General features: G+C 43.2%; 2 long non-coding RNA genes and 1 pseudogene across 23 annotated transcripts; 2 read left to right on the top strand and 1 right to left on the bottom strand.

The window, feature by feature from the left end:
- Positions 1 to 8,305: 8,305 nt before the first annotated feature.
- Positions 8,306 to 11,149, top strand: LOC119275342. Of its 8 annotated transcripts, none has more exons than XR_005135653.1 (5): positions 8,306 to 8,601; positions 8,752 to 9,519; positions 9,627 to 9,815; positions 10,032 to 10,175; positions 10,778 to 11,149. It is a non-coding gene; the product is annotated as an uncharacterized LOC119275342 (long non-coding RNA). The 8 variants fall into 8 exon arrangements; XR_005135659.1 differs by lacking the exon at positions 10,778 to 11,149 and having other exon boundaries at positions 8,752 to 9,013; positions 9,228 to 9,519; positions 10,032 to 10,430; XR_005135658.1 differs by lacking the exon at positions 10,778 to 11,149 and having other exon boundaries at positions 8,307 to 8,601; positions 8,752 to 9,348; positions 9,429 to 9,519; positions 10,032 to 10,430.
- Positions 11,150 to 12,694: 1,545 nt separating this feature from the next.
- LOC119279429 lies at positions 12,695 to 13,533 on the top strand (annotated as a pseudogene).
- Positions 13,534 to 14,757: 1,224 nt separating this feature from the next.
- On the bottom strand, positions 14,758 to 19,579 carry LOC119275341. Of its 15 annotated transcripts, none has more exons than XR_005135648.1 (10): positions 19,093 to 19,579; positions 18,850 to 18,955; positions 18,655 to 18,734; positions 18,520 to 18,555; positions 18,356 to 18,435; positions 17,921 to 18,009; positions 16,501 to 16,734; positions 16,274 to 16,414; positions 15,935 to 16,065; positions 15,378 to 15,752 (listed from the first exon to the last, which is right to left on the bottom strand). It is a non-coding gene; the product is annotated as an uncharacterized LOC119275341 (long non-coding RNA). The 15 variants fall into 15 exon arrangements; XR_005135649.1 differs by having other exon boundaries at positions 18,356 to 18,422; XR_005135647.1 differs by having other exon boundaries at positions 17,921 to 18,090; positions 18,520 to 18,734.
- Positions 19,580 to 23,550: the final 3,971 nt, after the last annotated feature.

Below are 23,550 nucleotides of genomic sequence, written 5' to 3'. Positions count from 1 at the left end.
TAACGATATCCTCCGTGAGCCTCAACGCTCATTGGACCGCACACATCAGTATGTATGATTTCCAATAAGTTGGTTGCTCGCTCCATTGTTCCGGAGAATGGAGTCTTGGTCATTTTGCCCATGAGGCATGGTTCGCATGTGTCAAATGATTCATAATCGAGAGACTCTAAAAGTCCATCAACATGGAGCTTCTTCATGTGCTTGACACCAATGTGACCAAGGCGGCAGTGCCACAAGTATGTGGGACTATCGTTATCAACCTTACATCTTTTGGTATTCACACTATGAATATGTGTAACATCACGTTCGAGATTCATTAAGAATAAAACATTGACCATCGGGGCATGACCATAAAACATATCTCTCATATAAATAGAACAACCATTATTCTCAGATTTAAATGAGTAGCCATCTTGTATCAAACGAGATCCAGATACAATGTCCATGCTCAAAGCTGGCACTAAATAACAATTATTAAGGTTTAAAACTAATCCCGTAGGTAAATGTAGAGGTAGCGTGCCGACGGCGATCACATCGACCTTGGAACCATTCCCGACGCGCATTGTCACCTCGTCCTTCGCCAGTCTCCGCTTATTCCGCAGTTCCTGCTTTGAGTTACAAATATGAGCAACCGCACCGGTATCAAATACGCAGGAGCTACTACGAGTACTGGTAAGGTACACATCAATTACATGTATATTACATATACCTTTGGTGTTGCCGGCCTTCTTGTCCGCTAAGTATTTGGGGCAGTTCCGCTTCCAGTGACCACTTCCCTTGCAATAAAAGCACTCAATCTCAGGCTTGGGTCCATTCCTTGGCTTCTTCCCGGTAACTGGCTTTCCGGGCGCAGCAACTCCCTTGCCGTCCTTCTTGAAGTTCTTCTTACCCTTGCCTTTCTTGAACTTAGTGGTTTTATTCACCATCAACACTTGATGTTCCTTTTTGATCTCTACCTCCGCTGATTTCAGCATTGAATATACCTCAGGAATGGTCTTTTCCATCCCCTGCATATTGAAGTTCATCACAAAGCTCTTATAGCTCGGTGGAAGCGACTGAAGGATTCTGTCAATAACTGCGTCATCCGGGAGATTAACTCCCAGCTGAGTCAAGCGGTTGTGTAACCCAGACATTTTGAGTATGTGCTCATTGACAGAACTATTTTCCTCCATCTTACAACTGAAGAACTTGTCGGAGACTTCATATCTCTCGACCCGGGCATGAGCTTGGAAAACCATTTTCAGCTCTTCGAACATCTCATATGCTCCGTGTTGCTCAAAACGCTTTTGGAGCCCCGGTTCTAAGCTGTAAAGCATGCCGCACTGAACGAGGGAGTAATCATCAGCATGAGACTGCCAAGCGTTCATAACGTCTTGGTTCTCTTGGATGGGTGCTTCACCTAGCGGTGCTTCTAGGACATAATCTTTCTTGGCAGCTATGAGGATGATCCTCAGGTTCCGGACCCAGTCCGTATAGTTGCTGCCATCATCTTTCAGCTTGGTTTTCTCTAGGAACGCGTTGAAGTTGAGGGTAACGTGGGCCATTTGATCTACAAGACATATTGTAAAGATTTCTAAGTTCATGATAATTAAGTTCATCTAATCAAATTATTCAATGAACTCCCACTCAGACAGACATCCCTCTAGTCATCTAAGTGAAACATGATCCGAGTCAACTAGGCCGTGTCCGATTATCACGTGAGATGAACTAGTCGACATCGGTGAACATCTCCATGTTGATCGTATCTTCTATACAACTCATGCTCAACCTTTCGGTCCTCCGTGCTCCGAGGCCATGTCTGTACATGCTAGGCTCGTCAAGTCAACCTAAGTGTATTGCATGTGTAAATCTGGCTTACACCCGTTGTATTCGAACGTTAGGATCTATCACACCTGATCATCACGTGGTGCTTCGAAACAATGAACCTTCGCAACGGTGCACAGTTAGGGGGAACACTTTCTTGAAATTATTGCGAGGGATCATCTTATTTAAGCTACCGTCGTTCTAAGCAAATAAGATGTAAAACATGATAAACATCACATGCAATCAAATAGTGACATGATATGGCCAATATCATATAGCTCCTTTTATCTCCATCTTCGGGGCTCCATGATCATCTTCGTCACCGGCATGACACCATGATCTCCATCATCATGATCTCCATCATCGTGTCTTCATGAAGTTGTCACGCCAACGATTACTTCTACTTCTATGGCTAACGTGTTTAGTAATAAAGTAAAGTAATTTACATGGCCTTATTCAATGACACGCAGGTCATACAAAAAATAAAGACAACTCCTATGGCTCCTGCCGGTTGTCATACTCATCGACATGCAAGTCATGATTCCTATTACAATAACATGATCTCATACATCACATATATATCATTCATTACAACTTTTGGCCATATCACATCACAAAACACATGCTGCAAAAACAAGTTAGACGTCCTCTAATTGTTGTTGCATGTTTTTACGTGGCTGCAATAGGGTTCTAGCAAGAACGTTTTCTTACCTACGTGAAAGCCACAACGTGATATGCCAACTTCTATTTACCCTTCATAAGGACCCTTTTCGTCGAATCCGCTCCAACTAAAGTGGGAGAGATAGACACCCGCTAGCCACCTTATGCAACTAGTGCATGTCAGTCGGTGGAACCTGTCTCACGTAAGCGTACGTGTAAGGTCGGTCCGGGCCGCTTCATCCCACGATGCCGCTGAAGCAAAATAAGCCTAGTAGTGGCAAGAAAGTTGACAACATCTACACCCACAACAAATTGTGTTCTACTCGTGCAAAGAGAACTATGCATAAACCTGGCTCTGATACCACTGTTGGGGAATGTTGCAGAAAATAAAAAAATTCTACGCTTTCACCAAGATCAATCTATGAGTTCATCTAGCAACAAGAGAAAGGATTGCATCTACATACCCTTGTAGATCGTGAGCGAAAGCATTCAAGAGAACGGGGTTGAGGGAGTCGTACTCGTCATGATCCAAATTACCGATGATCCTAGTGCTGAACGGACAGCACCTCCGCGTTCAACACACATACGGTTGAGGAAGACGTCTCCTCCTTCTTGATCTAGCAAGGGGAAGGAGAGGTTGATGAAGATCCAACAGCATGACGGCGTGGTGGTGGATGCAGCAGCGATCTCGGTAGGGCTTCGCCGAGCTTCTACGAGAGGGAGAGGTGTAGCAAGGGGAGAGGGAGGCGCCAAGAGCATGGGTGCGGCTGCCCTCCCTCCCCCCCTCTTTATATAGGCCCCCTAGGGAGGGTGGCCCTAGGAGATGGGATCTCCAAGGGGGGGCGGCGGCCAAGGGGGTGGCTTGCCCCCCAAGGCAAGTGGAGGCGCCCCCCACCCCTAGGGTTTCCAACCCTAGGCGCAGGGGGGCAAGGGGGGGCGCACCAGCCCACCAGGGGCTGGTTCCCCTCCCACTTCAGCCCATGGGGCCCTCCGGGATAGGTGGCCCCATCAGTGGACCCTCGAGACCCTTCCGGTGGTCCCGGTACAATACCGGTGACCCCCAAAACTTTCCCGATGGACGAAACTGCACTTCCTATATATAATTCTTCACCTCCGGACCATTCTGGAACTCCTCGTGATGTCCGGGATCTCATCCGGGACTTCAAACAACTTTCGGGTTACTGCATACTCATATCTTTACAACCCTAGCGTCACCGAACCTTAAGTGTGTAGACCCTATGGGTTCGGGAGACATGCAGACATGACCGAGACGCCTCTCCGGTCAATAACCAACAGAGGGATCTGGATACCCATGTTGGCTCCCACATGCTCCTCGATGATATCATCGGATGAACCACGATGTCGAGGATTCAATCAATCCCGTATACAATTCCCTTTATCAATCGGTACGTTACTTGCCCGAGACTCGATCATCGGTATCCCAATACCTCATTTAATCTCATTACCGGCAAGTCAGTTTACTTGTACCGTAATGCATGATCCCGTAACCAGACACTTGGTCACATTGAGCTCATTATGATGATGCATTACCGAGTGGGCCCAGAGATACCTCTCCGTCATACGGAGTGAGAAATCCCAGTCTCGATTCGTGCCAACCCAACAGACACTTTCGGAGATACCCGTAGTGCACCTTTATAGTCACCCAGTTACGTTGTGACGTTTGGCACACCCAAAGCACTCTTACGGTATCCAGGAGTTGCACAATCTCATGGTCTAAGGAAATGATACTTGACATTTGGAAAAGCTCTAGCTAAATGAACTACACGATCTTTGAGCTATGCTTAGGATTAGGTCTTGTCCATCACATCATTCTCCTAATGATGTGATCCCGTTATCAATGACATCCAATGCCCATAGTCAGGAAGCCATGACTATCTGTTGATCAACGAGCTAGTCAACTAGAGGCTTACTAGGGACATATTGTGGTCTATGTATTCACACGTGTATTACGATTTCCGGATAACACAATTATAGCATGAATAACAGACAATTATCATGAACAAAGAAATATAATAATAACCATTTCATTATTGCCTCTAGGGCATATTTCCAACAGTTTTATGTTTTAATTAGTGTTTGTGACAAGTAGAACCTTTGGGAAGACTTGGGTGAAGTCTTTATGATCTTGCTGTAAAAAGCCAGAAACTTTAGCGCTCACGAGATTAGCTGCCATTTTTTACTGGAAAGTGCTTTTAGGTTGATTATTTTTGAATATGATTAAAAGACTAATTCCTCACGTCCACCAATTTATTTCAGAGTTTTTGGGGTTCCATAAGTATTCGAAAGTTACAGATTACTACAGACTGTTCTGTTTTTGACAGATTCTGTTTTTCGTGTGTTGTTTGCTTATTTTGATGAATCTATGGCTAGTATCGGGGGGTATAAACCATAGAGAAGTTGGAATACAGTAGTTTTAACACCAATATAAATAAAGAATGAGTTCATTACAGTACCTTAAAGTGGTGGTTTGTTTTCTTGCACTAACGGAGCTCACGAGATTTTCTGTTGAGTTTTGTGTTGTGAAGTTTTCAAGTTTTGGGTAAAGATTTGATGGATTATGGAATAAGGAGTGGCAAGAGCCAAAGCTTGGGGATGCCCAAGGCACACCAAGGTAAAATTCAAGGGCAACCAAAAGCCTAAGTTTGGGGATGCCCCGGAAGGCATCCCCACTTTCGTCTTCGTCCATCGGTAACTTTACTTGATGCTATATTTTTATTTACCACATGATATGTGTTCTGCTTGGAGCGTCTTGAGTCTTTGATTTTTAGTTTACCACAATCATCCTTGTTGTACACACCTTTTGGGAGAGACACACATGAATCAGAATTTATTAGAATACTCTTTGTGCTTCACTTATATCTTTTGAGCTAGATAATTTTGCTCTAGTACTTCACTTCTATCTTTTTAGAGCACGGCAATGGTTTTATTTTGTAGAAATTGTTGATCTCTCATGCTTCACTTATATTATTTCGAGAGTTGCTACGTCTTGAGCTTGCGTTGGTTTTCCTTGAAGAGGAAAGTGTGATGCAGCAAAGTAGCATAAGTATTTCCCTAAGTTTTTGAGAACCAAGGTATCAATCCAGTAGGAGGCTCCTCAAAAGTCCCACGCACCTACACAAACAAACAAGAACCTCGCAACCAACGCAATAAAGGGGTTGTCAATCCCTTCACGGCCACTTGCTAAAGTGAGATCTGATAGAGATAATATGATAAGATAAATATTTTTGGTATTTTTATGATATAGATTGGAAAGTAAAAGATGCAAATAAAAGTAGATAGAAAACTTGTATAATAAAAGATAGACCCGGGGGCCATAGGTTTTACTAGTGGCTTCTCTAAAGATAGCATAAGTATTACGGTGGGTGAACAAATTACTGTCAAGCAATTGATAGAAAAGCAAATAGTTATGAAATTATCTAGGCATGATCATGTATATAGGCATCACGTCTGTGACAAGTAGACCGAAACGATTCTGCATCTACTACTATTACTCCACACATTAACCGGCTCCTGCCTGCATCTAGAGTATTAAGTTCATGAAGAACAGAGTAACACATTAAGAAAGTTGACATGATGTAGAGGGATAAAATCATGCAATATGATATAAACCCCATCTTTTTATCCTCGATGGCAACAATACAATACGTGCCTTGCTGCCCCTGCTGTCACTGGGAAAGGACACCGCAAGATTGAACCCAAAGCCAAGCACTTCTCCCATTGCAAGAAAGATCAATCTAGTAGGCCAAACCAAACTGATAATTCGAAGATACTTGCAAAGATAACTTAATCACACATAAAAGAATTCAGAAGAGATTCAAATATTTCTCATAGATAAACTTGATCATAAACCCACAATTCATCGGATCTCGACAAACACACCGCAAAAAGAGTTACATCGAATAGATCTCCAAGAATATCGAGGAGAACTTTGTATTGAGATTCAAAGAGAGAGAAGAAGCCATCTACTCCCTCCGTTCCATATTAGTTGTCGCTCAAACGGATGTATATAGCACTAAAATATGTCTACATGCATCCATTTCAGCAACAACTAATATGGAACGGAGGAAGTAGCTAATAACTATGGACCCGAAGGTCTGTGGTAAACTACTCACAACTCATCGGAGAGGCCTTGGAGATGATGTAGAGTCCCTCCATGGTCGATTCCCCCTCCGACGGAGCGCCGGTGAAGGCTCCAAGATGGGATCTTGCAGATACAGAAGGTTGCGGCGGTGGAAGTAGTTTTTCGTGGTGCTCCTGGATGTTTTCGGGGTACGTAGATATATATAGGAGGAAGAAGTAGGTCGGTGGACGCTCGAGGGGCCCACGAGGGTGGGGGCGCGCCCACCTACAGGGGGCGCGCCGGGCACCCTCATGGCCGCCTCCTCTGTTGCTTGACGTCCACTCCAAGTCCCCTGGATCACGTTTGTTCCAAAAAGATCGCTCCCGAAGGTTTCATTACGTTTGGACTCCGTTTGATATTCCTTTTCTTCGAAACACTGAAATAGGCAAAAAAAACAGCAATTTGGGCTGGGCCTCCGGTTAGTAGGTTAGTCCCAAAAATGATATAAAAGTGTAAAGTAAAGCCCATAAACATCCAAAACGGGTAATATAATAGCATGGAACAACCAAAAATTATACATACGTTGGAGACGTATCAAGAGTCTTTTAGAACAGCATGGTAATTTGCTTTGGTTATAAAATTAGTCCTAATATGATGGGCATCCAAGTTGAGTATATTAAAAACTTTCATATAGAGTGCATTGAATAGTTTGATAAAATTGATACTTGATAATTGTTTTGAGATATAAAGGTGGTAATGTTAGAGTCATGCTAGTTGGGTAATTATGAAATTGAGAAATACTTGTGTTAAAGTTGGCAAGTCTCGTAGCATGCACATATGGTAAACGTTATGTGACAAATTTGAAGCATGGGGTGTTCTTTTGATTGCCTTCCTTATGAGTGGAGGTCAGGATCGCGCGATGGTTAACTCCTACCAACCCTTCCCCTAGGAGCATGCGTAGTAGTACTTTGCTTCGAGGGCTAATAAACTTTTGCAATAAGTATATGAGTTCTTTATGACTAATGTGAGTCCATGGATTATACACACTCTTACCCTTCCGCAATTTTCTAGCCTCTACGGTACCGTGCATTGCTCTTTCTCACCTTGAGAGTTGATGCAAACTTCACCGGTGCATCCAAACCCCGTGATATGATACGCTCTATCACACATAAACCTCCTTATATCTTCCTCAAAAGAGCCACCATACCTACCTATTATGGCATTTTCATAGCCATTCCGAGATATATTGGCATGCAACTTTCCACCATTCCGTTTATTATGACACGCTCCATCATTGTCATATTGCTTTTTGCATGATCATGTAGTTGACATCGTATTTGTGGCAAAGCCACCTTTATAATTCTTTCATACATGTTGCTAGCTCTTGATTCATTACATATCCCGGTACACCGCCGGAGGCATTCACATAGAGTCATATTTTGTTTTTAGTATCGAGTTGTAATTTTTGAGTTGTAAATAAATAGAAGTGTGATGATCTTCATTATTAAAGTATTGTCCCATGTGAGGAAATAATGATGGAAGCAATGGTTCCCCCACAAGTCAGAATGAGTCTCCGGACTTTATGAAAAATAAAAGAGGCCAAAAAAGCCCAAATAGAAAAAGAGGCAAAAGAAGCCGAAAAAATGAGAGAAAAAGAGAGAAGGGACAATATTACTGGACGCGGTGTTTCTCCACGCGAGCGCATATGTGCTCGCGTTCTGGGCGGCTCGTCCACGTCTTGAGATACGGCGCATTTAATGGCGAAGCAATATACTAGAGACCAGATAATGATGGGAAATAGAGGATACGTATCGTGGGGTTGCTGAGCTGTGGGCCAGGAAATGGCGGAATGACGGCCACCGTTACCCCGTCGGAGTTGATCCGTGGCTCGGGACGCCCGCCGGCCGCCGCCGTCCTGATCCGTGGAACAGGAAAAACAGTTCCCCCTCCCCCCCACACCCGCCACAAGCAAGGTCAACATCCAAGGATCTCTGCCGGCGTGCGAAGGAGCATCCCGAGATCTGGCTCATGGAGTTCGTGATGCAACCAATACAAAGGTATGCGCCAAATCTTTGACGTGTTCTGTCGATTTTGTTATCACTGATCAGACCGGCGCTCCGTAATAATAGGGAAAAGAATTTTTGATCCGCTCATGTCGTTCCTCGATCTTCCTTCATTTTTGTCTGATTGTTTCCTATCTGCACCAGATCCCCTTTGAGTGAGGAGGCGGATGGAAGTGTAGCGCCGATGGATCTGCTGGCTTTCGGGACGGTGGGCTCTCTGAGGGAAGTGGATGAAGCGACGGCCGCAGCCTTGAGTGAAGACCCGCGGATCTATGAAGAAGAAACAAGCGTTGACTCAAGACGGTAGAGCTGGCCGCAGGTGTTGGTCTGCTGGAGATTTCAATCGGCAAGTTCTGATCCGAATAATACATTATGAGTTTCTGGCTCTGAGCCTCTAAAAATCGGGGTAAGAGTACTTGCATACAGCTATGATATTCTTCGTTAGAGTACAGATGTGAGTGCACTTATTTGTACAAATTAGTCATGAAATGGTGAACATCAGCGACTTATAAGTGTGGATTACGGGTAGGTGAAGTGTTGGAAAAAGTACTTGGGCAATTTGTACAGCTATGTCTTGTTCTAATTTCACTGTTTGTAAGCAGAACATAGTTTCTGTGCAGTACATAAAAATGTTTGATGTTGCTGAATTGTGGGAAAACTATATACTGGCGATTCCACATGCACATTGATGTGTACATCAAGGATCTCGTGAAGCACTCGGGCAAAACACCATCAACCTGGGTAAAATATACAACATTATCACTAGTTTCATTCACTAAGCGTATGCTGAGGTCCATGTGTGGTAGCTGAGTCGGGAGCAGGCACAGATGTCATGAGGATGATGGAGGTGTTCACCGAATTAGGAGCTAATGATCCGCACTTCGCTTATCGGGTCCAAGCCGACATGGAGAGGTATAGAAAACCTTACATGGACCAATGGCGGCAGCCGGTTGCAGCATACTTTCTTTGAAGTTTTACATTCGAGCTATGTTTGATCAGTTCAGACATATCCTATACAGATGTGCGGTATACCAAGTTGAAGAGTTGGAGAAGAGCAGGTTATATGTTGTGATACACACATAGGCGGGGCGGAGGGAAAAGTGGTGCAAGGTATCCTACAAGGTGACAATGCTTGATGGTGGGGAAGGGTTCGGTTGCAAATGTGACCAGTTTGCTCATATGGCCTTCTCTACAGTCACATTCCGAAGGTACAGTACTAATTCAATTTGACATATTTTTTCCATGTCTTATATATACCGAGGAGAATTCTAATTTGAACAGCCTTCTAGAGTTTATCCATGTGAAACAGATGCCGACAAAACATTTGTGGAAAGATAGACAAGGGATGCTCGCGGCAAGCTACCTGCACATCTAGCACAGTATCAAATCCTTTCTCTTACAGACAGTTCAATTTGTACCAGCAGATAATGGAGCTTGTCCGTCTAGGAGGCACGTGCGGACGCATACGACCAGCTAAATGCATTGTTCATGGCCAATCTTCTGGAGATGCAAATCTTCGCTGAGTTGAGAGATGGGCTAGGATTGCATCTATTTTTAGGTCCTTTCAGGTGAAAATCTGAGCTACTATTTTGTTTTCTTGAAGAGCATCAAGTTTATGATCAAGAACGCCCTCAATCTGGTCGGTCCATTTCTTGGATTGCATCTATTTTTAGGTCCATCACTTCAATCTGCCAGGTTTTATTGCAACCGAACAGATGTTGTTCCTCCTAACTGAACTTAAATTTACGTGTGCTTTAAGAGCAGATATTAGTTAGTTTCTGATACTCATGATTAATGGAAAATTCCATCTAGTGATGCGTCCATTTTATGTGTGCTTTAAGCGAATTATCTTGATAGCACATGGATTGCCTGGAATGCCAACCATGTCTTGATTGAAAGCTATTTCTTGTACTGCAAACATTTATACATTGTCGTACCAACCCTGCGAGTTTTATGGATAGGCATGTCTTTGAGAACAATAATATCATCACAGTTCTGTCCATGCATATTTATTGTTCATTGTTCTGAAATTATGTGGACGATATCAGCATTTTTATTACTTTATTGTCGTATCTCATGAATTCGATAATTCAAGTGCGCACATTTTGTTCACTGCTTTTATACCATGGACAGATTATACAAGAATTGAGAAGTGATTTTCTTTTCACAGGATGTACGTCACTGTTGCACATGCTTTACTCACTTCATGATCTTGCAGTATGAACACCAATTGATAGTGATAATACTCATACTTTTGAAAAATCGTGATTGTGTAAGGAGGGATTGTACAGTGCGGTTCAGTTTCCAGTAGTCCAACATGAATCATTTGTGAAGCATGAAAGGCATGAATCAATTCTTTTTCAGGATTCTGGTTTGTTGACTTAAGTGGGTATTGTTAGGAGCTAGAGCGGTTAAATTCAGGAACTGTGTGTTAATTAAGTAGTCTTAATTGTGCTTTATACTATAACTAGTACAATGCCCGTGCGTTGCCACGGGCCTTTAATTTTTTTTCATGTTGGTGTATAAAACTTGATGATATTTTTGCGCCTTTCAATGACATCGCATGGGGACCCTTGTCGATGTTTTTAAACATCGACATAATCCATCTTTATCTCTCTCATCCCCTACAATAATAAACATATATGTAGAAATATACCTTTTGTGTTATCATGTGCAAAATATATACAAAAAATAACAATTATTTGTATGCACCTCTTCTGATTGTGTAAAACTCGACGAGGTCTCAGTCCAATCCATCAAAGCATCATCCGAAGCCATCAGTTTTAACTCTGACCCAAAAAAGTAAAGATATATTCATCGGTTAGCTATTATTCACTATATAAAAAAAATGTGTGACATTTCTTTCAAAGCAAACAGTGACTTTTCCCTTAAAAAAGCAATCAACGACTCCTTTTCTTCTTATCTAAAAAAGGCAATTCACTCTCTCAGCCCACAACACATTGCTCACACTCATATCTCATTCCCCCAACCTACACAACCCGCGCTGTCGCCATGTCTCCCCACCATGGAAAATCATATCCAAATAAATGCCAGCTCTATCAAACAAATGAAAAAAAATCTAAAGATACTTTAACATTGTTATCTATCTTGGTACTGCTGCTCATCTCACTTGAAAAGAATATTTACAAATGATAATACTTTTGCTCATATCTCTTCTAAGCAACCTGATGAACATTGTAGTCAATGACACGTCCTTGGTGCTCAAATGGTGAAGCTTCTACTTCACTCCTTGCTTTCTTTAAGAATTGGCACATATTACAATCAAGGACTCCTAATCTCTTGGGCATATATCACATCAAACGATAGGGCATTCTACACAATTGTTTTCTTCCCATTGAACCTGAAGTTATTAGCCCTACACAATGGAGTTATTCATGTTGATCTTAACCTTGATGGTATACCTGGTGGATCTACCATTGAATATATCAGACTGCATATGAGGATATATGTGCCTGAATGTGATAGGGACCTGCATCCTTGATCCCAGGCTTATTAATCTTGGTGGACTCGATGAGGTCAATGTTGGCAATACTGCCATCACGAATCCTTTAGGCTCTTTAAATTCCGTGGGTGGCGTAGCTACCGAGATCAATGCAGTTAATTATGTCTCTCCCAAGTTGGTTATCAACTTCTCATTTTGTTCTAGGATTCTTCTTTTTTGTGGGCCATTTATGGCATGAAGGAAGAGCCCGAGCTGCTGCAGCAGGTTTTGAAAAGGAAAACGATCGTGATTTGGAACCTGTTCTTTACATGAACCCTCTTAACTAAGATTTTCTTATTTATACTTGTTTTACTTTTTTTCTGTTCTGGCTCGGTTATTCCATCTAGTCGAGGCATTCATTCCTTTTTATGAAAGAAAGATAAGGGACGGAAAATAATAATGAAAGAAACAAACGTATTCAATAAGCAAAAGGAGAGAGAGGGATTCGAACCCTCGATAGTTCCTAGAACTATACCGGTTTTCAAGACCGAAGCTATCAACCACTCACCATCTCTCCACAGCCTAATCCTTATTTTACTCCTACAAATAGAACATAGCCATATAAACAATAAAAAGACCAGCCTCATGAAAATCTTATATTCCCTGAGGAGGTTCTACCACGTGGAAACACTCTTTAATGGAACTTTCGTTTTAGCTGGTCGTGACCAAGAAACCACTGGCTTTGCTTGGTGGGCTGGGAATGCCAGACTTATCAATTCGTCCGGTAAACTACTTGGAGCTCATGTAGCCCATGCTGGATTAATCGTATTCCGGGCCGGAGCAATGAACCTATTTGAAGTGGCCCATTTCATACCAGAAAAGCCCATGTATGAACAAGGGTTGATTTTACTTCCACACTTAGCTACTCTAGGTTGGGAGTAGGGCCAAGGGAAAGTTCTAGATACTTTTCCGTACTTTGCATTTGGCGTACTTCACCTAATTTCCTCCGCAATCTTAGGCTTCGGTGGCATTTATCACACGCTTCTGGGACCCAAGACTCTTGAGGAATCTTTTCCATTCTTTGGTTATGTCTGGAAAGATAGAAATAAAATGACTACAATTTTGGGTATTCACTTAATTTTGTAAGGTCTAGGTGCTTTTCTTCTAGTACTCAAGGATCTTTATTTTGGCGGTGTATATGATACCTGGGCCCCTCGGGGGGAGATGTAAGAAAAATTACCATTTTGACCCTTAGTCCCAGTGTTATATTTGGTTATTTACTAAAATCTCCTTTTGGTGGAGAAGGGTGGATTGTTAGTGTAGATGATTTAGAAGATACAATTGGTGGGCATGTATGGTTGGGTTTTATTTGTGTATTTGGCGGAATATGACATATTTTAACCTAACCCTTCGCATGGGCTCGCCGTGCATTTGTATGGTCTGGAGAAGCTTACTTGTCTTATAGTTTAGCTGGTCCAACGTAATTACATTAGTAACTTTATAGGTCAACATTTTCAAAGCATCATCCAAAGCCATTGGGTTTTTTCTCCGACCTACGAAAGTAAACATATATTAAAAATAAGCTCATATACGTTATATATTCATTGGACTCCTGCTAGATGCAAGCATATGACTGCCTTTAGTCAGAGTGAGTGGCATCATGCTTTTTAGTAGAATGAGTTGCATCCCAATTTTAATAACATCTAGGCTTACTTTTAAATCACTTGTTGGTAATTATTCTTCAGAAATGACTTGTTAGGTCTTGTGATAATTTTCACTATGTAAAAAAAGTAAGTGACATTCTCTCATAGCAAACAGTCTATTTTCCCTTCAAAAAGCAAATGACCTATTTTTTCTTCTTATCTTAAAAAAAGCAATTCACTCGCTCACCGCATGACACAACGCTCACACTCACATTGCATCCCCACCAACCTTGCTTCTCACTGCCAACTTTCCTCGATGCCATGGCGTTCAGCCTGCATCTTACTCTCACCGCGGTTTCCCCTCCCTCCCATGATGTCCCTGGCCCCCTCCTCTCCCCTGGGCTTCCCAGGCCAATTCCACTACGTCATAACCGAGGGAAACCACCACGACGATGCAACCTGCTGCTCACTGTAGCACTGCACCTTCTCCGGGTACGGCAGCCACAACCAGGTCACGAGCTTATGTGTTGACAAAAATAAATGAGATGGTAATACAAAAGGCAATGTCCTCGCTCGCTGGTGTTGATGAAGCAAAATGAGATGATGTATAGACTACCCTAATAGTATAAATTAGCATGCTGAATAAAGAAATACACCTAACCGACGTGGTAGTACTAAATATGCATGAAAGCTTTTCAGCCTACAGACTTTCCTACTCGAGAAAATCCATTATAATGGACTAACATACTAAGGACACGGAGAAACAATTACTTCTAGGCATACTGATAGGACTTGTGCCTATGCATTGCTATGGGGACCAAAAATTGCTCTGTTAATTAACTATTGCTGAAATAAGTGAATCTACACACTGAAACGCGTCAGCAAATGCTCATTTCAACGACAGTGAACACCCAATATAGTAATTTAGCATACATATTTTTCAAGGGCACTTTTGACATTCATATTTTGTAGGTCCATACATGCAACTGAAACTCATCTGCGCATGCATGGGACACGAATAACGGGCGTCAAAACAACAAGAATTGCAACCATGTTTACATCATAATTTACTAATTTAGAAATCTAGAAAATGTTAGTTTTCTAAGATTATCTTCATCAAAAGTCAACTAAGAGATCGCAGCATGGACGTCGCGCCACACTGTGCCCACACCCGAAAACCCTAATTCCATTGGTCCGGGAGATCAACGGGAACCCCAGGAAACCTCTTGACCCTCTCTCCCCAACTTGCTTTTTAAAATGAAATACCCTACATTTCCTGCCAATATGAATGCTGCAAGCTCAGCATTCTATTTCACAAAATGTGCGGGATAGAACTGTTAGACTGCAACAATGCAAGTATGAAAGATTGATGGATGGATGGAATATTACAATGGAACCTATATTACCCTATTGCACAAAACAGTAATAAGAAGCTAGAACCGGGTGAGAAAAAAAGAATATAACACTCATAATAATTACAATCAGAACTAAGCTAGTTCAAATCTGTCTTACAAACAAATACTCCCTCCGTTCCTAAATACATGTCTTTCTAAAGATTTTACTATGAACTACATACAGATGTATATATACGTAGTTTAGAGTGTTGATTCACTCAATTTGCTCTGTATGTAGTCCATGTTGGAAATCTCTAAAAAGACTTATATTTAGGAAGGGAGGGAGGACAATGCAATGCCATAGGGTATCTCTATCTGTCATGACAAATACAACTACATATAGGAAGGATCAGACCAGGTCCCAATCTCTTAGTATAATGGAGTAACAATGTAGCAGTAGTAGTAAATCTGTATATACACAAGAAACGGAAATCCATCCTAGCCAAAAATAAGGAAAGAGATACTAATTTGATTCATTATGATGCATGCTAAGTAATGGAAATTGTGTTGTTGCATATGGGGTTGTATGAAGATCTCCAGTATTGTGAGTAAGGAACTGGTCATCGTAGTTGCCATGGAGCGGCATGTCTGCCCTTCCTCAATGTCATTGTTGTCCTCCTTCTCCACCATGATACCCGTGGCCTTCTTGTCCTCGTCCCCTCATCCCTTGTCAGATGCAGGCTAAAGGTTGTGATGAACGTTGAACATGGCATGGAATACGATGATGGGGGTGTTCATTGGTGAAGCCAGGTTATTCTAAATGGGTGTACAAAGTTCACAATTTTACAAGTTTCCTAGCTATTTTCCAATGTATACATATTTGATCTATTTAGTTCATGCCTTCTTACCTAGATTAACGGGTGTACATATGTACATCCATCCCCTTGTGGCTCCGCCCATGGGAGCGTTGACGGCGAGCGCAAAGAGGAAGTTGACGATGGCGAGTAGGCCATGGGGTTTCAGTTAACACTTTGCCTGCCTTGCAATTTCAGGTGACAAATGATTACTCACTTCAACAATAACATAGGCACCAAATAAAGTATCATTTGGAAATATATTATCTTGCAATCATGTTCTACATAGCAGGACACCATTATGAGATTATTGTGGCCAATAACCTATAAAACAGTGCTTGCTCGTCAAAAGGGAGAAGTGGTCTCAATAAATATCCTTGGATCCCTACATACCTTGCACTCACAAGATTTAGAAGAGCAATGAATAGAGCAGTACTCTCTGATCTCATTGTTATTACCAATGTTTAGAAAGCATTCATCTCCTGGCCGAACAGGAGGAAAAGGCATTGATGGTCTGCACAAAGCACAAGGTGTCTGCAACAACAGAACAACATAAGTATCTCCTTCTGCGCATTTCATTTGTTAGTACGGACCACTTAAGAAAGCCTGAGATCAAATACCTGTCCAAGGAACAAGACATTAGAATAGAAAAGATGGGCACTATGGTGTGCGTCAAGGAGACAACCACCTTTCCCGAACTCAGCTTCCTGTTTGTGCGTCTCGAGCCCTCAGGGGCAATGTTCTTTTTCCTTCCTCCCTTAGTTCCATAGCAGGTGGGTTGGTGTTGGATTGATGTGCCTTGGCCTTCTTCTGGAAAAGCACATTGGCTTAGCTTCAGCTTCACATGTAGTTAACTGAAGGAAAAAAGATAACATGTTATATACATGTGCATACTTTACCCAATCAAAGTAATTTTTTGAAAGTTTTCTTGAGCTATTGAATTTATAAGTCAGTCGGGCATATATTACAACACTAAAAGCCTCTTCTGCTGCTCCATCAATAATAGCAAGGAAAGCAAGCAAGTGAACAAAATACAGTGATGTGGGTGTAGATCGTCAGGATTTCATCATTGCATACCATATTTGTCTGGATACTACAAATGCAAGCACCGGTATACCCTCTAAAACTGGCTATCCCTGTCCATTGGGTGGCTATCCACTAAACTAAACACATCCTCCATTTCTCTCCGCAGCACTTTATTAGGTTCTAAAAATCCCCACCCTATTATCACTGCGTGTAGATCTTATTTCTAAAATTTCAAAATTAATTTTCTAGACACCGCTTGGCAACACATAATTCATGCCAGTGCAATGGGCACTCCATCCACATTCTAGGCGACACTGCTTCACCACACCCATAGGCTCCATCTTAGCTCCGACAATTGACATACAAAAAATAAGCTTAGTTGTGTTTGATGATCATGAAATGGAAAGGCATTCTTCATTCTTTGTTTTGTCTTGCCATGCTCCTCAGACATCCTCCTATTTTATCTCCTCCTCTCCATTGTTGTGTGCCATCACAAGCCTCCTACAGAAAAGAGATATGTACGTAGAGAGAGAAAGCCATGTTAACATAATCACACAAATTATATTCTTCTCTCCCTGCCATTTTCTTCATTGAACCCTCGCTCAGCTTCCGACTCCGTCCCATTCCATTTATATGGAAGCTACCACCACCATAGCTTTCAGAAAACACACATATTGTTCTTACTCTACTCACGAATGAACACGAGGAATATTTGCAAGTGCTGGAACAATAGCTTCGCAATCTTCTCTTACCATCTTAAATGACCAAGCCAATTACATGCCAACATGAGAAGATAAATAAAATGGAAATATGCAAGCTCACTACCCATTGCACAAACTCGCATGATAGATTAAGCAAGCAAATGTCTAACCATACCAGCAGAAAAAGGCAGGAAACAACACGTTGTAGGCAAAAATTAGTAATGAGCAGAGGAAATTAGTAACGAGAAAATAAATATGAGAGGAAACCTCTGAACTAATTGTCTATAGTGTTCAATGGCAATGAAAATGACACCTTCATGTTCAAGAAAATCAATCCACGTCAATCCTGAAAATCGTCGTTCCTTCAAACGGGGCCAAGAATGTGATCCTGGTCTTGCCTCCCTATCGTCAGAGCAAACAAAAATTAACCTTATTTTGTATCCAGTCTTGGTATAGAAAGGCACCACCGCTTCAAGACCGCCACTGTTCCATGACTCAAAAAATAACATTAGATGTAAAGCATTGCAGTTTAAATAGGATGCATGATGCGATCCATTAAGCACCAAAGCAAATAGTCCTAGATCACGTGCATTCATTATTTGACGCCAAGTAGAGGGTCATTTGCTGATGTAAACTGAGAAATAAATTAAATGATGCGTTGATTTTTCACAGCAAAGCACATATGAAAAAACTATGCGACATACTGATTGAAACACCAGACATCTGTATTTCATCAAATTGCACACACCTGGTACCGGCTCTAGAAGGAAAGGGTGATGGAGACCATGTGTTTCACGTAGGCACACCCTCGAACACTGCTTTGTCAAGCTTTGTTGGTAAAGATCAATTTGGCAGCCTTGGGAACCAGTGATTCAACACATAAAAAAGAGGTACAATGGGAAGGGCACTTACAGAGTAGAAGATGTAAATCCAATAGGTTCCCTGCACCTGCAATGAACCAAATAAAGTTACACAATGCTCCAAAACCCGAGGGCAGTGAAAATTAGAAGCATCAGGATAGGGATGCATTGAAGATTATGGATGAACCAAATGGCCTCTGAATCTGCGGCAAACCGCTTCACACCCTTTGCCCCAGCAAAGAGCCAAGTCTGAAGGTCCTCCAGATTCTGTTATGCTATCACATCATGCATTAGCCCATGAAATTTGCATCTCTGTGGCTGAAAGTACAACCAAGTTCGTATAAAGAATGATTCTAACAAACATTGTGAAAGTAATACCCACTCGTGGATCCTTATCCTTATGTAGGAATAGGCAGCTTGGACTTTTTGTAGACACAGTGCATAGTATTTTCAATTCTTCTGACTTTGATTTCCCTCAATTTTTCTACCTGCAAAAATTAAGAAAAAGGGATAACGATCTCGCAACAATAGTGTACAAAATCAGCTTTGGTACGTATGTGCAAAATCAGATGCCATAGCGATATTTGTGGGAAGAAAGAAGGGGATGATTGGAGCAGGATCCTACCGACGTCCAGATCAATGGACAATGGCACCACCACAGCGTTCGTTCGAGGAAGTTCTCCAGCAACGCGACGCACACCCTGTCCCACCCGCCGCGCTTCAGCCTCTTACGTCCGCGGCGGCGATCCAGTACCGTGGCGGCGATCCCATACAGTGAAGACTTCCGTACGTCGGAGGCAGCGAGATCGCACGAGATCCAGCTGTGAGTTCGGCGGCGGCGGCTGTGAGATTGCACGAAATCCGACTGTGAGTTCGGCGGCGGCGGTGGCAGCTGTGAGATCGCACGAGATCCGGCTGCGTCAGTTGGAACTTGGATCGCAGGACGGCGGCGGCGTGGGCCACGCGGGGGCGTCGGTGCGGAGCAGGCGGGGCGCGAGGAAGGAGGAGAGGCGCCAGTGTGCGGCCACGTCGGGAGCCGGAGCTTGATCTCGATCTCCATGGGGTTGGGGCTGGAGGGCGGGGGCTGGAAGGGGCGGGCGGCGGCGTCTACTCCGGGAGTTCTAGGGATCGGTGAGCGGACGAAAAAACCTACGAAAAAAAATCAGTGAAAGGTGGGACGAAAAAAAACCGTGGGAAAAAAAACCCAGACAAAAATGATGGGACGAAAATAAAACCCGGAACGCGACCTACCAACTGAGACATTAGTAGTAGAGATTAGAATGCTAATTTTACATCTATATGTGCCTTATTTAACTCTTGTTTATTGGTAGGTGAGCAAGATAGGCAAGGTTAATGAGAAAAGAAGTTTCTTTGCAAGAAAATGGTGTGGCAAATAAGAGAAATGTGCAAGTCTGACTCACGAATCTAGAATCAGCTAAGCTATGGCATTCTGCTTATTTAAAATGTGGTTTAATTTTGTTTAAGAGATGTATTCGCCCTCGATGCATGTAAAATGCTTTCTAAATTCTGTGTCAGTTTGAGGTATTTGAAACTGTACTGGTCTATTGTTTGTTTGGTGTAAAACACTTGTGAATAGAATTTTGTCCAAAGATTTATAAAAGCCCTTGTTGGATCGGACGTGTTGTCAGTGTTGCATTGAAAGCTTTGTGAAGCCGTTGGTCCAGAATGGAGCTGAGCCGTGGCCCATGCAGTTAGTGCACGCCTTTATGGGCGGCGCTTTGCAGCGCCGTGAAATTTATGACCTGACAATGGTGGGCCAGCGCCGTGAAATTTATGACCTGACAATGGTGGGCCTGGATCCTTAAACTATGTGAAATACGATCGACTATACAAACGTCATATACAGTGGGCTGTGCGAATCTGGATGCTAGTGGACGAGGGAGATAAAGAGCACACCTGTGCTCGTGCTCAGAACAGCACTTTCGCAATATTACTATCCTTTTTCCACACTTGTGCTTCAAAGTAGCACCATGATCTTCATGATAAAGAGTTTCTTATGTTGTCACTTGCATATACTAGTGGGAATTTTTTATTATAGAACTTGGCTTGTATATTTCAATGATGGGCTTCCTCAAATTGCCCTAGGTCTTCGTGAGCAAACAAGTTGGATGCACACCCACTTAGTTTCTTTTTTATAAGCTTTCATACATTTATAGCACTAAGTGTTGGGGAACGTTGCAGAAAATTAAAATTTTTCCTACGGTTTCACCAAGATCCATCTATGAGTTCATCTAAGCAACGAGTCTAGGGAGAGAGTTTGCATCTACATACCACTTGTAGATCGCGTGCGGAAGCTTGCAAGGTGATGATGTAGTCGTACTCGACGTGATCCAAATCACCGATGACCTGCGCCGAACGGACGGCACCTCCGCGTTCAACACACGTACGGAACAGCCACGTCTCCTCCTTCTTGATCCAGCAAGGGAGGGAGGAGAGGTTGAGGGAGATGGCACCAGCAGCAGCACGACGGCGTGGTGTTGATGGAGCTGCAGTACTCCGGCAGAGCTTCGCTAAGCACTATGGAGGTGGATGAGGTGTTGGGGAGGGAGAAGGAGGCAACCAAAGGCCGAGACGTTCAGGTATGAAGTCCCTCCTCTCCCCCACTATATATAGGGGTGCCAAGGGGGGGTGGCCGGCCCTAGGAGATCCAATCTCCTAGGGGGTGCGGCGGCCAAGGGGGGTTTTCCCTCCCCCCAAGGCACCTAGGAGGTGCCTTACCCTCCTAGGACTCTTGCCCCCCTTGAACCCTAGGCGCATGGGCCTATGTGGGGCTGGTGCCCTTGGCCCATTAGGCCAAGGCGCACCCCACACAGCCCATGTGCCCCCCCGGGACAGGTGGACCCACCCGGTGGACCTCCGGGACCCTTCCGGTGGTCCCGGTACAATACCGATAACCCCGAAACTTGTCCCGATGCCCGAAACAGGACTTCCCATATATAAATCTTTACCTCCGGACCATTCCGGAACTCCTCGTGACGTCCAGGATCTCATCCGGGACTCCGAACAACATTCGGGTTACTGCATATACATATCCCTATAACCCTAGCGTAACTGAACCTTAAGTGTGTAGACCCTACGGGTTCGGGAGACATGCAGACATGACCGAGACTCTCTCAGTCAATAACCATCAGCGGGATCTGGATACCCATGATGGCTCCCACATGCTCCTCGATGTTGTCATCGGATGAACCACTATGTCGAGGATTCGATCAAACCCTGTATGCAATTCCCTTTGTCAATCGGTACGTTACTTGCCCGAGACTCGATCGTCGGTATCCCAATACCTCGTTCAGTCTCGTTTCCGGCAAGTCACTTTACTCGTACCGTAATGCATGATCCCGTGTCCAACACCTTGGTCACATTGAGCTCAATATGATGATGCATTACCGAGTGGGCCCAGAGATACCTCTCCGTCATACGGAGTGACAAATCCCAGTCTCGATCCGTGTCAACCCAACAGCTACTTTCGGAGATACCTGTAATGCACCTTTATAGTCACCCAGTTACGTTGTGACGTTTGGTATACCCAAGGCACTCTTATGGTATCCGGGAGTTACACGATCTCATGGTCAAAGGAAGAGATACTTGACACTTGCAAAGCTCTAGCAAAACGAACTACACGATCTTTTATGCTATGCTTAGAATTGGGTCTTGTCCATCACATCATTCTCCTAATGATGTGATCCCGTTATCAATGACATCCAATGTCCATAGTCAGGAAACCATGACTATCTGTTGATCACAACGAGCTGGTCAACTAGAGGCTTACCAGGGACATTGTGTGGTCTAAGTATTCACACGTGTATTACGATTTCCAGATAATACAGTTATAGCATGAATAAAAGACAATTATCATGAACAATGAAATATAATAATACTTTTATTATTGCCTCTAGGGCATATTTCCAACAGTCTCCCACTTGCACTAGAGTCACTAATCTAGTTACATTGTGATGAATCGAACACCCATAGAGTTCTGGTGTTGATCATGTTTTGCACGCGAGAGAGGTTTAGTCAGCGGATCTGCGACATTCAGATCCGTGTGCACTTTGCAAATCTCTATGTCTCCATCTTGAACATTTTCACGGATGGAGTTGAAACGACGCTTGATGTGCCTGGTCTTCTTGTGAAACCTGGGCTCCTTTGCGAGGGCAATAGCTCCAGTGTTGTCACAGAAGAGTTTGATCGGCCCCGACGCATTGGGTATGACTCCTAGGTCGGTGATGAACTCCTTCACCCAAATCGCTTCATGTGCTGCCTCCGAGGCTGCCATGTACTCCGCTTCACACGTAGATCCCGCCACGACGCTCTGTTTGCAGCTACACCAGCTTACTGCTCCACCATTCAACATATACACGTATCCGGTTTGTGACTTAGAGTGATCCGGATCTGAGTCGAAGCTAGCGTCGACGTAACCCTTTACGACGAGCTCTTCGTCTCCTCCATAAACGAGAAACATGTCCTTTGTCCTTTTCAGGTACTTCAGGATATTCTTGACCGCTGTCCAGTGTTCCTTGCCGGGATTACTTTGGTATCTTGCTACCAAACTTACGGCAAGGTTTACATCGGGTCTGGTACACAGCATGGCATACATAATAGATCCTATGGCTGAAGCATAGGGGATGACACTCATCTCTTCTTTATCTTTTGCCGTGGTCGGTGACTGAGCTGAGCTCAGTCTCATACCTTGTAACATAGGCAAGAACCCCTTCTTGGACTGATCCATTCTGAATCTCTTCAAAATCTTATCAAGGTATGTACTTTGTGAAAGACCTATGAGGCGTCTCGATCTATCTCTATAGATCTTGATGCCTAATATGTAAGCAGCTTCTCCAAGGTCCTTCATTGAAAAACACTTATTCAAGTAGGCCTTAATGCTGTCCAGAAATTCTATATTATTTCCCATCAGGAGTATGTCATCTACATATAATATGAGAAATGCTACAGAGCTCCCACTCACTTTCTTGTAAACGCAGGCTTCTCCATAAGTCTGCATAAATCCAAACGCTTTGATCATCTCATCAAAGCGAATGTTCCAACTCCGAGATGCTTGCACCAGTCC

The sequence above is a fragment of the Triticum dicoccoides genome, chromosome 3B (genome assembly GCF_002162155.2).
Source record: "Triticum dicoccoides isolate Atlit2015 ecotype Zavitan chromosome 3B, WEW_v2.0, whole genome shotgun sequence".
In the NCBI taxonomy this organism is placed as follows: Eukaryota; Viridiplantae; Streptophyta; class Magnoliopsida; order Poales; family Poaceae; genus Triticum; species Triticum dicoccoides.
The sequence above is the reverse complement of the archived record's forward strand: the minus strand, read 5'-3'. Positions and strand labels throughout refer to the sequence as shown.